We start from the raw sequence: 17,589 nt of genomic DNA, 5'->3' as shown, positions 1-17,589 counted from the left end.
CTCCGCTGGCTGGTGGTATCGGGAGCTGGCCCAGTTCTGCGACCGACTGGAGACCCGGGTCGTGGAGCAGATCAGAGAAGAACGAATGGAACTTCTGGAGATGGCTGCCGCGGTTCAGGCCTATGAGGGGAGAGCCGCGCGCCGAGTGCCAGACCGGGCGGTGACGACTCAGACCCCGATGCTGCCACCGATGGGTGAGTCCAGTGATACCCCTGCCAGCGCGAGTGCCCCGACCCCTGCTGTCACGTCCGCGGTCCCTGAAGAGGCGTCCGGCGCGGCGACGCTGAGCCAGGCCGCAGCCACGCCAGGTGCGGCCCGCCAAGCCCAGGCCGCCGCAGCGATGCCCTGCTCGGCCCACCAAGACCCGGTCCCTGCAGCGACGCCCAGTCCGGCCCGCAAAGAACCGGCTGCCACCGCGACCCTCATCCACGCCGCAGGTGTGACGCTAACCCAGGCCGCCGCCATGCTAGGCCCGGCCCGCCGAGACCCCACCGCAGCCGCAACGCTCGTCCGCGCCGCAAGTGAGGTGCTGAACCAGGCCGCAGCCACGCCAGGTGCGGCCCGCCAAGCTCCGATCGCTGCAGCGACGCCCAGCCCAGCCTGCAAAGACCCCATCGCAGCTGCGACGCCGATCCAAGCTGCGCCAGAAACGCCCATCCAGGCCGCCGCCATGCCAGGCGCGGCCCGCCAAGACCAGGCCGCCGCCATGCAGGGCGCGGCCCGCCAAGACCAGGCCGCCGCCATACAGGGCGCGGCCCGCCAAGATAAGATTGCATCACCATTTACCCCGGCCTGCAAGGCCAGAGCAGACACCGCTCCCCAGTCCAAAGAGGTCCCTGCTGGAAAGCCCACGCTGGGGGAGGACCCCGCATACTGGCAGCTGAAGGCTGACATGGAGGCCAAGTTTCCACAATGGTTGGTGGACCAGTACATACTCCCTCCGCATACCCCCAAGACGACTCCCGCAGCAATCATGCCAAAGAGATCCCTGTCTGGGTCTGCTGAAGAAAGCCCATCCCCAGCACTGCCACCGAAGGAGTGCTCAGAAGAACTAAGGGGGAGGGGAGGCCAGGAAGCTGAGGAGCTGACTCAGGAGCCACCAGCAGTGGATCCATGCCCAGAGCCAGAGATGTTGCCATATTCTCGCTGGGATGAAGAGGAAGATTTATCCAGCAACCTCACCTGGGAGCCTGCCAGCAGTGAAGCAGCCACCCAGCAGAATCAAGCCCGCAAGACACGGCGCCGTAGCAGAAACCAGTTGTCACCTGCTCCGCCATCCCCAGAGCAGAGAGAAGTCACGGCCAGAGACCTACAAGAAAAACGGTTCCTGAGAAGAGCCAAAGCACAGGTCAGAGGACCCCTTTGTAGAGGAATTGTGGAAGACTTTAGCCTGAAGTCAGGATACGGGTTCATCGTTGCACCTGGTATAAAGGAAGGTATCTTCGTCAATAGAAGAGACGTCAGAGCTCATTTGCCCAGAGGACATCCTGGAAGAAACTTAAAGATGGGAGACACAGTGCAATTTACAATGCATCAAGGAGAAAGAGGCTGGTATGCGCTAGATGTAGTACCATGTCCTAAAGAAGAAGAAAGGAAAGACAGCGATAAAGAAAGAAAAGACAAAGGACCTACTGATGAGACTACCACAGATGAAGAAAAAGGTCAAGGAAGTAACAGATGCCCCAGCCCTACAGGCCCAAGCCCTGGTATGGAGGAGGAATCCATGTAAATAACATAAGAAGTAAAGCAAGTTACCAGTTTTGAAGTTTTGCAACGTTTTAAAGTTTAAGAATGTGCCCACATAAACTGATGTGAGAAATAAACCTTAAGGCTATGAACTGGCTATAGCCACAAACTCTCGCAGTGTAAATAGTTACACCAGACGGCACCACCACCACCAGAGTCAGCCTGTTTAGGGGCTTGGCTCGTCTGCAACCAGGGAGCACGTCCGTATATAGGGCCTTGGCTCACCTGCGACCAGAGAGCATGCCTGTTTATGGGGCCTGGCTCTCCACCACAAAGAGGGTACCTGGTCAGCACCAACTGTGGAGGCCGCCTCTACATCCTGCCAGAAGAGGCTGAAGGCGCGGATCCACCAGGCCAGGTATACCCTGAAACCACCAGCCCATGTAAGCCGCCTCTACATCCTGCCAGAAGTGGCTGAAGGCGCGGCCAACGTGAAAGGGTTTGGGTGGGTTAACGGACTTGTGGGTAGAGGGTGGTGATGTATGGTACCTGGTGCTTTTAAAAATGTTTTACATGTTTTAATGTTTTATGCATTTTAAAATGTTGTCTTGCAGCCCGAGGACGTGCTGGTGATAACTAAGGGGGAATGTGGCGCCCCTGACCTGGTCAGGCACCACTGAGTACTGCACCCATGCTGGGGACAGTACAATACAGGTAATCCAGAAGGCTGACCGAGGTGTGACTACACAGGCGCATAGTGATCAGGTCTCACACATGTACCTATGAGAGGACCCCTGGGGATCCCAGGAGGGGGAAAAGCCTTCGCCTCCACTGGAATAGTGGAGGGGGCCAAAAGCCTCCATCTCCTCTCAAGGGGTGTGGTAAGAGAATCTGGTTGCTAGGTGGCGTAGGCAGGCACAAGAGGGAAAAGAGAAGGAGGAGTAAAGAGTCTGCAGCAGAGTGTGGAGGAGTGAGGAGCAGGAAAGTGAAGCTCTGACAGGAGCAGCAGTGAAGGTCCCAGATGTGAGCCGGTTCAGAGCAGAGTCCAGGGAGCTCCGAGGAGAGCTGACCCCTTCCCCTGGGCTGCTGTAGTCTGACAGCGTCCGCGCAGTGGCTACCGACGGGGGAGAACGGTCACCTAGGAGGGCTACCCGAAACCCATCTCCAGCTAGAGAGAGAGCACAGAGTGGGAAGTAAGGAGACTGCTAGGGAGAACCAGGCCCAAACGGGCGGCAGATCCCGGAGCGGGGATAGATCCACCTTTCCCTGCTAAACCTGCCGGTGTGGGGCCCTTAAAGCCCACACCACAACACCTAAAAGCCGCAGCCACGTAGCCACAGTTAGGGCCCACAGTTCACAGGAGGCAAGAAGCTGGAGTGATCTGGCCCAGGCAACAAGCACACGGCAAACGAAGGGGAGAGAGGCTTCAGCAACTTCCCTGGGTGACCCCCATAGGGACTAAAAGTCGGGGTTACCCCAAACCACCAAGGGCTAAGGAAGGCGAGTTGGTAGTCACCATCAGAAGTCAGCCTGAAGGATACCTGGTTCCAGCCTGGATCATCCCAGCTACGCCCGGGTTACTCACCCTGCCATCTGAAGTGAGTAAAACCCCTGAAAGACATTCTGCGTGTGTGGAGTTATTCTGCGCCTTGTGGTACTACGCACCTACACAGGGCCCTGGGGCTTGCCTCACTCTCAGGAGGCTATTCCAACTAACTGCACTCACCATCAGCCCCAGGCGTCCCTCAACCTGCAGTAGCGGTCCCCACAGACCGCAATACTGAGAGTGGCGTCACGACAAATAGAAGATCTCCTACCGGTGACAAGATCCAGCTGAGTGGAGTCCCTGAAGGTAATGCACCGACACAACACCTGTGGGGCTTCACAGAATCTGCCCCCCAAAATTGTCATTGCACATTCCCTAAGTGGTATGTGCCCACAATGATCACCAGTGACAACAGCTTCCCTGATCACCAATCTGTAGAATAGGTCATCAATACTAGTTCAGTGGGATGTGATTTTGTATCCCTGCCCATCAGATATATGACCGCAGCATTATATGGAGAGCAGAATCCTCTTCATTATCTGCGAGATCCAGCTCTGTAGGGAAAATAGCGGCTTCACCAGGTCCTGCTACTAAGAGCAATAAATAGGCCTGAGCTGTAATACTGGACGCAGCCGTGACTGTATGTTATATGGTCGTGTTACACAATCTACAAGTGCACAAATATTACACATTCAACACGCGAAAAGTGGGCATGTGCACCCCCAAATGCCAGGGCTCAATTTTAGTCCCAGTCCGGCCCTGGTTGGAGGTCAGTGAAATAAAGCTGAACTCTGTCCCTTATTATAATGTAGTATCATAAACTAATTCTAAATAAAATTTAAATTACTTTCATTGTATTAGAATAGGGGAAGTCAATTTGGAAAACTCCCTAAGAGTTTCTCATTTTCACCTAAGCTTCTCTAAGTCAGGTGAGGAGACAGGGTGCTTTAGCCTAAATTTGCCATAGAAATTTTAAAGTACAGTGGAACATTGGATTAAGGGGCCCTTTGCACACTACGACATCACAGGTGCGATGTCGGTGGGGTCAAATCAAAAGTGACGCACTTCCGGCGTCGCTCTTGACATTGTAGTGTGTAAATCGTTTTAACTACGATTACCGAGCGCAAAAGCGTCGGTATCGTATGATCGGTGTAGTGTCAGTCATTTTCATTATTTTGGCTGCAACTACGGTACGATGTTGTTCCTCGTTCCTGTGGCAGCGCACATCGCTGTGTATGAAGCCGCAGGAGCGAGGAACATCTCCTTACCTGCGTCCCGTCTGCAATGTGGAAGGAAAGAGGTGGGTGGGATGTTTACGTCCCGCTCATCTCTGCCCCTCCGCTTCTATTGGCCGCCTGCCGTGTGACGTCGCTGTGACGCCGCACGACCCGCCCCCTTAGGAAGTAGGCGGGTTGCCGGCCAGAGCGACGACGCAGAGCAGGTATGTGCGTGTGAAGCTGCCCTAGCGATAATATTCACTACGGCAGCAATCACAAGATATCGCAGCTGCGACGGAGGCGGGGACTATCGCGCTCGGCATCGCAGCATCGGCTTGCGATGTCGTAGTGTGCAAAGGGCCCCTAAGAGTAACTTGGTTTTTGAGAGCGTTTTGCAAGACAAGCAAAGCTTTCTAAAAATGTGTAACTTGGTCAAGAGCAATGCTTTGCAATAAGAGCAAATACCGTGCACACTTCTGGTTCCGTCCTTTCACCGCGCTCTGACCCGCTCTAGAGCTAAATTTCTGTACATATGTACTGTATACTGTATACCATTGTACAGTATATTCTGTATAGCATGTTTATCAATTTGCATTTGTGCATACAGTATTGTACTTTCTTATTGATAACCAGTACAGCACATTGCATATACTGTACGTCCCGCACACCAACAATTCTATTGTAAGCTAACGTACAGTTTAATTTGTTTTATATGATTTTACTGTACTGCACAGTATTTGTATTAGTGCACTGTAATAATTTTATATGAATACAGTACATTATTTTGTATTACTGTAATAAGTTTGTATAAATACAGTAAATATTTTTGGGCTGTGGAACGAATTGTCTGTGTTTCAATTATTTCCTATGGGAAAATTTGCTTTGATATAAGAGTAACTTGGTTTAAGAGCAAACTCCCGGAACCAATGATGCTCCTAATCCAAGGTTCCACTGTATCTCAAAGAAGCATATAACAAGAGATAATTGTAAAATGTGTAACTAGGATTGCGTCATATGTGCCCTATAAAGGAACCAATAATAACTACAGCTTGTCCTACAAAATGCAAATCCTCCCACAACGACATCGATGAAAACATAAAAATGTTATGGCTCTCAGAATATGTTGACTCAAACCAATGGTTATTTGCTTAAAGTGTTTTGTTTAATTTTTAAAAGCAGCAAAACAAACAAATAATCTATGTTATTGCCATAGGCTAGTTTCACACTTGCGTTGAATGGTATCCGTTGCATTGCGTTGTGTGACAGATGCAACGGATGTGTTGCATATAGTGGCACAACGGATGCAACGGATCGTACAAAACAACGGAATCAGCCTTTTTTTTTTTTTTACACAGTTTCACCGGCGGCAGACTATTGTGAACGATCAGCTGATCGCTCCCAGCAGCCAGTCGCCAGGTGATCAGCTGATCGCTCCCAGCAGCCGGTCGCCGGGTGATCAGCTGATCGCTCCCAGCGCCGGGTGATCAGCTGATCACTCCCAGCACGGGGGGGGGGGTGTAAACTGATCACTCCCAGCACCAGGTGATCAGCTGATCGCTCAGAATGTGTGCGGGGGGCGGAGTGCAGAGTGGGTGGAGCCGAGCTGGGCCATGGCGCTGAGGACAGGTGAGTGAGAGTGTGTGTGTGTGTGTGTGTATATATACATGCGGAGTGGAGTGCGGGAGGGGGTGGAGCCGAGCGGGGAAGTGTCGGGCTCCCTGCACACGTGGCCAGGGTAAATATCGGGTAAAGCACTTTGCTTGGTTACCCGATATTTACCTTAGTTACGGGTGCAGGGAGCCAGAAAGAGCATGCGCAGTGAAATCCTAAGGATTCCGCTGCTCAAAAAAACGTTACATGCTGCGTTCCTCCCGCTGGGCGGAAGCAACGGAGCGTCGCCCAGCGGAAGCAATGCAGGTCCTTTTGGCACAATTCGTCATCCATACAAGTCTATGGGAAACAGCGGAATCCGTTAACGAATTCCGCTGTTTTCCAAAAGGGCGGATTGTGACGGAAGGAAAACAACGCAAGTGTGAAAGTACCCATAATCAGACAGAAGAAAGTTACCAGGTTATTTTTATTGCCCCATTCCAGAAGTAATATTTTTTTATTTTTCATCACAGTATATGGTACATTAAAAAGTGGCATTCAAAACTACAACTGAATAAATGTGACCATTAGCTCCCTGCAGTTTACTGCACAGCAATCTGCACTGACACCTTTTAAATACCTGTCCCGGATATAGGCACTGCTCCCTTACCCTGGTCTCTTGGACTCTGTGTCCATGTCAGGCTTTTCATGTGGCCCGGTGTGCTCCCATGTCTGCCTGGGCCTATATAAGGCTCACCGAGACACACACCTGTATCTTGGTATTAAGACTGTAGAGTCCTATCTGCCTGCGTCTTCCAGTACCTTTGCTTTCTGCCTGCAGTCTCTAGGATGTCTGATGTGTCCCAGTGGCTTCCAGGACCTTAATTATCTGTATGTGGTCTCGAGGATGTCTCCTTCCTGTGGCTTCCAGGACCTTAATTATCTGTATGTGGTCTCCAGGATGTCTCCTTCCTGTGGCTTCCGGTACCTCTGCTACCTGTATGTGGTCCCCAGGACGTCTCCTGTCTAACAGCGGCTTTGAGTACCGCTGCTACCTCTCTGCAGTCTCCAATACCTCGGCTAGCTGTCCGTGGTCTTCAGGACCTCTGCTACCTGTCTGTGGTCTCCAGGACCTCTGCTAGCTGTCTGTAGTCTCCAAGACCTCTTCTACCTGTCTGTGGGCTCCAGGACCTCTGCTACATGTCTGTGGTCTCCAGGACCTCTGCCACTTGTCTGTAGTCTCCAGGACATCTGCCTCCTGTCTGTGGTTTCCAGGACCTCTGCCTCCTCTCTGTGGTTTCCAGGACTTCTGCCTCCTGTCTGTGGTTTCCAGGACCTCTGCCTCCTGTCTGTGATCTCCAGGACCTCTGCTACCTGTCTGTGGTCTCCAGGACCTCTGCTACCTGTCTGTGGTATCCAGGACCTCTGCTACTGTCTGAAGTCTCCAAGACCTCTGCTACCTGTCCGCAGTCTCCAGGACCTCTGCTGCCTATCTGCGGTCTCCAGGACTTCTGCTATCTGACTGTGGTCTCCAGGACCTTGGCTACCTGTCTCCAGCATGTCTGATATGCCTGCTGCATAGATGCCCATGGCCCATGTGCCTGCTCAGACCATGGACTTGGAGGAAACACCTCACCTGGTGAGCTTAACAGCTGCTCTACGGATCTTCCGCCACTTGACCTCACATGGTCTTATGGGACATGACCAAGCTTTCACATGGATGTGTGTTGCACCCATGTGACCACTTAAGGTCTACTGACCAAAGGGTGGGAGCAGAGGACAAATGACAGATGGGAAGCAGACATAGGACAGATTACAAAAAGCTTTTTAACCCTTCAAAGAATTTTGTTAACGATGGTGTCTGAGTAGACCTTTGTGCATAATAAATGTCTTTTCATAATAATTGCAGCAATCACATCACATGGTATAACACAGCCAATAAGGTGGGACTATCATAACCTGTATAAAAGTAGAGGTAGGGAATGCAGCAGAATGTGGACAGTGAGAGGACGTCATCGATTAACCATAGAGGATGGAGAGAGAAAGCCATCAAACAATTAATAAAATGTACACATAGTCTAGGACAGCGTAGCAGCAAAGAGTGGTTACTATCTGTTAACCCTTTAACGCAAACACAGCCTTAAGGCTGCTTTACACACTGCAATATCGTTACCGATCTCACTAGCGTGCGTACTCGCCCCCATCGTTTGTGCGTCACGGACAAATCGCTGCCTGTGGCGCACAACATCGCTCAGACCCGTCACACTACTTACTTGCCTAGCGACGTCGCTGTGACCGGCGAACTGCCTCCTTTCTAAGGGGGCGGTTCGTTCGGCGTCACAGCGACGTCACTAAGTGGGCGCCAATAGAAGCGGAGGGGCGGAGATGAGCGGGACGTAACATCCCGCCCACCTCCTTCCTTCCGCATTGCCGGCGGCCGCAGGTAAGCTGTACTTCGTCTCTCACGAGGTGTCACACTTAGCGATGTGTGCTGCCTCGGCAACGACGAACAACCTGCGTCCTCTACAATCAACGATATTTTGAAAAGGAACGATGTGTCAACGATGGACGATAAGGTGAGTATTTTCCATCGTTAACGGTCGTTCCTTGCGGTCACACGCAACGACGTAGCTAACGATGCCGGATGTGCGTCACGGAATCCGTGACCCCAGCGATATATCGTTAGATCCGTCGTTGCGTGTAATGGGGCCTTAAGAAGCTGTCCCCACCCACACCAGGCTTTCAATAGAGATTGTACATTGACTGTGTAGTGTCAATCACAGCAAGACCTAGCCAGACTGCTATGCAGGAGGGGGCTAGCCACAGCAATGATAAGGGTCCTGCTACTAAATAAACAAAAGATCAGACTTTGATAACACAGGCATGCCTGAGCTGTCTGTGTTAACCCTTACAGCATACTTCAGTCTATATAAAACTCCCTATAAATTATAACTGTTAATAGACACTTTAAAAAAGTCTTAGAGATGACAGTGGTAAAAAACACCCCCCAAAAAAGAAAACGTTGCTGGTGAGAGGCAAGGGAAACAAAGTGTATATATATACAGTATGTCCACCCATATCCTGTCCACCGCCATTAACTTGAGTGGCCATTAGAGGGTATTTTAGTTTAATAAAAAAGTTTTTTACTTCAAAAACTTTTTGTCCTCCCTGATTCCTGCTTCCTAGCGCTCCAATTTTGACTGTCCACTCGTCACTCTCATTAACTTGAGAACGGCGGCAGCTATAGGCATAGAAGTGGTATCTAGGTATAGTAAAGTAGCCATGCGCTACGCAATGAAACCACCTATAGCGCCATCTGAGAAAAAAAGTGAATTACAAAGTTGTAGGGCATCATCAATTCAATACGAATCGACACCTTGCGTACAGAAATGCTATGATATGAAACCCATGACCCCCCAAAACATTGAATGCTGGTCACGCATATGGCGCTCATTTAACTTTGATGCTCAAAGTGGCCACCGTCAGCTGCAATGCACATCTGGGCTCTGGACAGCATACTGTATCTTGCTGCACGTTGTGCAATATGGTAGGTGACACGTTTGCACAAGCATCTGTGATACGTCATCATAGGTCCTGCAATGTTGGTGGAGGGGTCGCATACACCTGCTGTTTGATGTGACCTCACAGAAAGAAGTCCAATGGGGTCAGGTCAGGTGAGCGTGGAGGCCACTCCACGCAGCCACCATACCCAATGACTTGTAGGAAGGTCTCCATGAGGTATGGCTTCACGTCCGCAGCCTTGTGAGTTTTACACGTTGTAATCATAGCATTTCTGTATGCAAGGTGTCGATTCGTATTGAATTGATGACGCCCTACAACTTTGTAATTCACTTTTTTTTCTCTATCTCGTTCCGTTTTCGAGATAAAAATGCTAACTCCGTTGTTTTCCACCAGGTGGCACTATAGGTGGTTTCATTGTGTAGCGCATGGCTACTTTACTATACCTAGACACCACTTCTATGCCTATAGCTGCCGCTATTCTCAAGTTAATGGCGGTGGATAGGATATGGGTGGACATACTGTATATCCCCCTCCACTATTTCTCAGCACATACTTCACTGCACCCAAAGCATCACAAAGCCTGGCTGATGACTGGTTCATGCAGCCTTTATCTATCCTTCCATTTTTTTCCATTTGGGAGATGGCTGGACCAGCTTTGTAGATAAGTCCTTGAACCGTGTGTCACCCCCACCTCACTCCATTTTATATTGTAAGCTCTTAAAGCAGGGGTGGGATTCAGCCGGTTCTGTCGAGTTCTGGAGAACCGGTTGTTAAAATAGCAGCCGGTTCCCAGAACCCGCAAGAAGCAGCTTTGCCGATCCGGTTCCCTGTATTCATTTGTGTTAGTGTCTCTTTAAGACACTAACACAAATGAATCCCCGTACCTCCGCACTTCCGGGTTCAGTGGAGCCTGTCGGCTCCTTGACCTGGCGTGCAGAGACGCGCTGATGCTGCAGAGGTGACGGCAATGTGAGGAGGGAGCTCCTCCTCCTGCCGTCTGTCAGCGTCAGAGTGCCGCGGAGGAGGACGGGAGACAGAGAGGCCGCAGGTGCTTGCAACAGGTAAAGCGCTCAGTGAGCCGAAGATGCAGGGAGAGGGGCAGCAAAAGATGGCGGCTCTATGGGGAAACGGACCGCAAAAGATGGGAACTATATGGGGAGAGGAGGCTGCATAGATGGCAGCTATATGGGGAGAGGAGGCCACACAAGATGGGAACTATATGGGGAGAGGAGGCTGCATAGATGGGAGCTATATAGAGAGAGGAGGCTGCATAGATGGGAGCTATATGGGGAGAGGAGGCTGCATAGATAGGAGCTATATGGGGAGAGGAGGCTGCATAGATAGGAGCTTTATGGGGAGAGGAGGCTGCATAGATGGGAGCTATATGGGGAGAGGAGGCTGCATAGATGGGAACTATATGGGGAGAGGAGGCTGCATAGATGGGAACTATATGGGGAGAGGAGGCTGCATAGATGGGAGCTATATGGGGAGAGGGGGCTGCATAGATGGGAGCTATATGGGGAGAGGAGGCTGCATAGATGGGAACTATATGGGGAGAGGAGGCTGCATAGATGGGAACTATATGGGGAGAGGAGGCTGCATAGATGGGAACTATATGGGGAGAGGAGGCTGCATAGATGGGAAATATATGGGGAGAGGAGGCTGCATACATGGGAACTATATGGGGAGAGGAGGCTGCATAGATGGGAACTATATGGGGAGAGGAGGCTGCATAGATGGGAACTATATGGGGAGAGGAGGCTGCATAGATGGGAGCTATATGGGGAGAGGAGGCTGCATAGATGGGAACTATATGGGGAGAGGAGGCTGCATAGATGGGAACTATATGGGGAGAGGAGGCTGCATAGATGGGAAGTATATGGGGAGAGGAGGCTGCATAGAGGGGAACTATATGGGGAGAGGAGGCTGCATAGATGGGAACTATATGGGGAGAAGAGGCTGCATAGATGGGAAGTATATGGGGAGAGGATACTGCATAGATGGGAACTATATGGGGAGAGGGGACGTGGAATAAAATCTGCAGGGAAAAGAAGCCATGATGGGATTTGTAGGGGAAAAGCAGACACATGGGATGAGATCTGTATGGGGAAGGTCATCCATTCCAATTTTAGCAGGGCTCCTCTCCTTTAGTAATAATTTTTAAAAATTGTAGAAAACCCGTTTAATACAATAAGAGTGACAGTGACTGGAACAAATGATGCTGGACAGGAGAGAGAAGGGGAAAGAGATATTACTTTAAATTACTTGTTTGTTTGTTTTTTTGGTTGAGGAATGTGCGTGAAAATGGGTGTGGCTAACAAAATGGGTGTGGTTACAGAATGGGTGTGGTTTTCAACTGGGCAGGGTTTACAGAGAACCTGTTGTTAAAAATTTGAATCCCACCCCTGTCTTAAAGGGAACCTGTCACCAGATTATTCACTATTAAACTAGAAGTCTCACCTTCTGCAGGTCCTGGGCTGCATTCTATGCACCTTGTTCCCTGACTCCCCTTGCAGACCCCAAAAATAACTTTATAAAACATGACCGTTACATATGCTAACGACCTGTGTGGTTCAGATCAGCATGCTCATTTTCTGCTCCTGTCCCCCCTTCTGCCGCTGTTCGCCGCCCTCCTTTCTTGATTGATGGGATGATGCCTCCGTCATCATCCATGTTGCTCTTTCAAATCTCGCTCCTGTGCAGTCATGTCCGCTAGCGCAGGCGCAGTTCGCTCTGCCATATCATGGGCAGAGCAGAACACATAACTGCCCTTGCGCGCGCCGGTAAGCTATTTGCGCAGGCCAACGCTGTGCATGGCGTCACTACATCATCCTCGTACGTGACCTAATCCTCGTACCTGTGCATTTAGCTCACCGGTGCGCGAGGGCAGCTATGTTTTCTGCTCTGCCCGCGATATGGGAGAGCGAACTGCACCTGCGCGAGCGAACATGACTGTACAGGCTCGAGATTTGAAAGAGCAATGTGGATGATGACGGAGGCGTCATCACTTCAATCAAGAAAGGAGGACTGCGAACAGCGGCAGGAGGGGGGACAGAAGCCGAAAAAGAGCATGCCCATCTGAGCCACACAGGTCATTTGCATATGTAACAGTCATGTTTTATAAAGTTATTTTTGGGGTCTGGAGGGGGAGTCAGGGCACAAGGTGCACCTTCAAAGAATGCAGCCCAGGAGCTGCAGAAGGTAACACTTTTAGTTTAAAGGGGGGATTCACCCATATTTTTTTATTGTCTAGATCGATATTATATTGAGAAACAATGTTTCTCTAAAATACCTTGTATTGGCAATAGTGCCTGTGAGAGGCGCTATTGCAGACCGCTGTTCCCCGCTCCGGTGATGTCACGTCAAGTGCCGCACACGTCACATCCAAGTGGCCAGTTGCAGTGTTTATGACTCAATGAGCTGTGAGCAGTGTTTCACCGCTGTCACAGCCCAGGGCCGGCGTCAGCACGCGGCATACCTGGGCAAATGCCGGGGCCCTGGAGAGCCGGGGGGCCCACTCGGTCTCGTCAGTTCTGGTGCCCCTTGGCCAGGGCCCCCTCGCCTTAGTGCTGCTGCCCCCGGGCCGAGTTCCGGGGACCGCAGTCCTCGACAGGAATCTGCAGCGCCGTCCCATTAAGGCACACAGACTTCCTGGTTTGAACTTCATCTGTGGGCGGAGCTACCGACCGGCCTGCTCAGTCCCACAGATGAAGGAGTTGCAGTGCCAACCAGCGACCCCCAGCACAGCTCTTCTCTCCGGCACTGTGTGGGCCCCCTCTCCACCGTGACCTGAGCGGTATGTGCCCTCCCCGCCCCCCGATTTATGGGCCCTGGTGAGCTGTATGGGCTTCTCCCCCCTTAGGTGTATGCCCTGCCCCCCCAGTGCTGTATGTGCTGGCCCCTGGAGCTGTGTGTGGGCCCCCCAGAGCCGCGTGTGTGGGCCCCTCAGAGCCACGTGTGTGTCTGTATGTATGCAGCAGAGCTATGTGTGTCTGTATGTAGCAGAGTTATGTGTATGAATGCAGCAGATTGATGTATGTATGTAGCGGAGCTATGTGTGTATGTATGTATGTATGTAGCAGCGCTATGTATGTAGCAGAGGTATGTGTGTATGTATGCAGCAGAGCTATGTGTGTATGTATGTAGCAGAGCTATGTGTGTATGTATGTAGCAGAGCTATGTATGTATGTAGCAGAGCTATGTGTGTATGTATGCAGCAGAGCTATGTGTGTATGTATGTAGCAGAGCTATGTGTGTATGTATGTAGCAGAGCTATGTGTGTATGTATGTAGCAGAGCTATGTGTGTATGTATGCAGCAGAGCTATGTGTGTATGTATGCAGCAGAGCTATGTGTGTATGTATGTAGCAGAGCTATGTGTGTATGTATCCAGTAGAGCTGTGTGTGTCTGTATGTATGTATCCAGCAGAGTTGTGTTGTGTGTGTCTGTATGCATGTATGATGTGTATCTATGTATGTCAGTGTATATGACTGTATAGATATGTCAGTTCTATACGTATTTTTGTGAGTTTGTCTTTAAATATGCATATGTATGTGTACGTATGTGTGTGTCTGCTTGTGGATGGGGCCCACCAGGACTCTTCCGCCCGGCGCCCACAAAAACCTGGAGCCGGCCCTGTCACAGCCCATCTGCTCCCTGCTCCCTACTCCCTCACAGCAGAACGCTGCAAGCGGGAGTCGCGCTGGGCAGTGAGGGAGGAGGGAGCAGATGGGCTGTGACAGCGGTGAAACACTGCTCACAGCTCAGTGAGTCAGGAAGACTGCAACCGGCCGCACGGATGTGACGTGTGTGGCACTTGACGTGATGTCACTGAAGCAAGGAACAACGGTCTGCAATAGCGCCTCTCACAGGCACTATTACCAACACAAGGTATTTGAGAGAAACATTGTTTCTCAATATAATATCGATCTAGACAATAAAAAAATATGGGTGAACCACCCTTTTAATAGTCAAAAAACTGGTGACCGGTTCCCTTTAAGAGCAGGGTTGTCGTTATTTTTGCTTTCATGTATCCTCTATAACTGTTACTTAAGTTTGTATATGATCCCCTAAATTGTAAGGCTAGTTTCACACTTGCGTTGTGTGGCGGATGTAACGGATGCGTTGCATAGAGTGGCACAACTGATGCGACGGATCCTGCAAAACAACAGAATCCGTTGTAGCTTGTTTTTCAGAAATTTACTCAACTGAGCATGCTCAGTTGTGTAAAGACGGATCCGTCACAGGAATCCGTCAAATAACGGATTACGACGGATTACGCCACCATAGGCTTCCATTATAAAAATGACGGACGCCAACCGAATCCAGCACATTGCGTTTTTTTGACGCTCTGGGAAGCGCAGAAAAACGCTACCTGCTGCGTTCTTTCCGGCTGGCGAATACAATGCAAAGTCATCCGTCGCAATGCGTCGTCAATACAAGTCAATGGGAAACAGCACACATCCGTTAATGCATACCTCCCAACTTTTAAAGAAGGAAAAGAGGGACAAAGTTTGCGGCGCGCGTAGCGCGCCGCGGCAAATTTTTAGGCCACGCCCCCTAACCACACCCATTTCACAGTCACGCCCATATCCACTCCCCATCCACACCCATTCAGCACAAACACGCAGGCAGCCGGCGGGCCTCCAGCACGGACACGCAGGCAGCCAGCGGGCCTCCAGCACGGACACGCAGGCAGCCGGCGGGCCTCCAGCACGGACACGCAGGCAGCCGGCGGGCCTCCAGCACGGACACGCAGGCAGCCACAGTGAGGCGGCCGGTCGCCTTCACAGACAGCCGGCCGGCCGCCTTCACAGACAGGCGGCGGGCCGCCCGCACAGAGAGGCGGCCAGCCGCCCGCAGAGAGAGGCGGCCGGCCGCCCGCACAATGAGGCGGCGGGCCGCCCGCACAGACAGGCGGCAGGGGGGCGCCCGCACAGACAGGCGGCAGGGGGGCGCCCGCACAGACAGGCGGCAGGGGGGCGCCCGCACAGACAGGCGGCAGGGGGGCGCCCGCACAGACAGGCGGCGGGGGGGCGCCCGCACAGACAGGCGGCAGGGGGGCGCCCGCACAGACAGGCGGCAGGGGGGCGCCCGCACAGACAGGCGGCAGGGGGTGAGGGGGGAGGGAGGGAAATCAGCGCTGGGGAGATTAGTTTACTGTACCAGCAGCAGCACAGGCAGCGCTCCTCTCTATGCCACGTCTACTAGGATGGTAGGAGGGAAAAGCAGGGAGGCGGAGAGAGAGTGGGTGGGCGGAGCCCGGGAGCCGGCCGTCCCGCCCGTGGCAACGGGACAAACAACGTAAAGCGTGAAAGTCCCGCTGTATCCGGGACGGTTGGGAGGTATGCAGCATGTTAGAATGTGTACATAAGATCCCGCTGGTGGTGGCCGCAGCTTATAGGCCCCAAATCTGGTGACAGGTTCCCTTTAAAGTGAACCTGTCAGGTGCAATATGCACTCAGAGCCAGGAGCAGTTCTGGGTACATATTGCTAATCCCTGCCTAACCGTCCCTGTATACACTAGCATAGATAAAGGGATCAAGAACAAATATTTTTAAAGATCTTATATCTTATGCTAATGAGCGCGGGGACTAGTCACAAGGGCGTTACTTCACTTGGCTAGTCGGCTCGCATAGCATGTTAGCATGTTATTACGCCCCTGTGTGAGTACTAACACGCTATATGAGCCGACTAGCCAAGTGAAGTAACGCCCTTGGGACTAGTCCCCGCGCTAATTAGCATAAGATATAAGCTCTTTAAAAATACTTTTTCTATAGATGCCTTTATCTATGCTAGTGTATACAGGGACAGTTAGGGAGGGATTAGCAATATACACCCAGAACTGCTCCTGGCTCTGAGTGCAGATTGCACCTGATAGGTTCCCTTTAAAGGGAACCTGTCACCAGAAATTTAGCAAAAAAAATAAAAGATTCCCCTCTGCAGCTCCTGGGGTGAATTCTGGAAAGGTTCCTGTTGCTATTGTGCCCCCTTTGAGACCTAAAATAATACTTTATGAAGTCTTACCTTTTTGTATGCAAATCTGTTTTTATGGTCACGGGGGCGGGCTGCCTGGCGTCCGTTATTCCCCCTCCTGCCGTTGTACGCCGTCCCCCATTGCTCATTTCCATACATGAGGACGCCTTCCTCATGTAACTGTCCTCCTGAAGTTTTGTGCATGCCCAGTGCCACTCTCGCGGGAGTAAGCACTGTGCAAAGTGTGAACGCTTTTGAGGTGATTGCGCAGGCGCGAGATTATGGGCGGCGCTGTGATTGTCATCAGCAGCGTCATCCAAGTACCTGCCCATAATCTCGTGCCCGCGCTTCTCACTCTGCCTCCACCGTTATGCGCAAGCACTGGCCATATGAACCATGTTACCTATTACCATGGGCGCGAGATTATGGGCGGCGCTGTGATTGTCATCAGCAGCGTCATCCAAGTACCCACCCATAATCTTGTGCCCGCGCTTCTCACTCTGCCTCCACCGTTATGCGCAAGCACTGTCCATATGAACCATGTTACCTATTACCATGGGCGCGAGATTATGGGCGGCGCTGTGATTGTCATCAGCAGCGTCATCCAAGTACCTGCCCATAATCTCGTGCCCGCGCTTCTCACTCTGCCTCCACTGTTATGCGCAAGCACTGTCCATATGAACCATGTTACCTATTATCATGGGCGCGAGATTATGGGCGGCGCTGTGATTGTCATCAGCAAAGTCATCCAAGTACCCGCCCATAATCTCGTGCAAGCAGTAATAGGTAACATGGTTCATATGGCCAGCACTTGCGCATAACGGTGGAGTCAGAGGGAAAAGTGCGGGCACGAGATTATGGGCGGGTACTTGGTTAACGCTGCTGATGACAATCACAGCGCCGCCCATAATCTCGTGCCTGCGCAATCACCTGAAAAAGCGTTCACATGCGCAAAACTTCGGGAGGACAGTTACATGAGGAAGGCGTCCTTGTGTATGTAAATGAGCAATGGGGGACTGCGTAAAGCGGCAGGAGGGGGAATAACGGACGCCA

Source organism: Anomaloglossus baeobatrachus, chromosome 7, assembly GCF_048569485.1.
Source record: "Anomaloglossus baeobatrachus isolate aAnoBae1 chromosome 7, aAnoBae1.hap1, whole genome shotgun sequence".
Classification (NCBI taxonomy): domain Eukaryota; kingdom Metazoa; phylum Chordata; class Amphibia; order Anura; family Aromobatidae; genus Anomaloglossus; species Anomaloglossus baeobatrachus.
The sequence above is the reverse complement of the archived record's forward strand: the minus strand, read 5'-3'. Positions refer to the sequence as shown.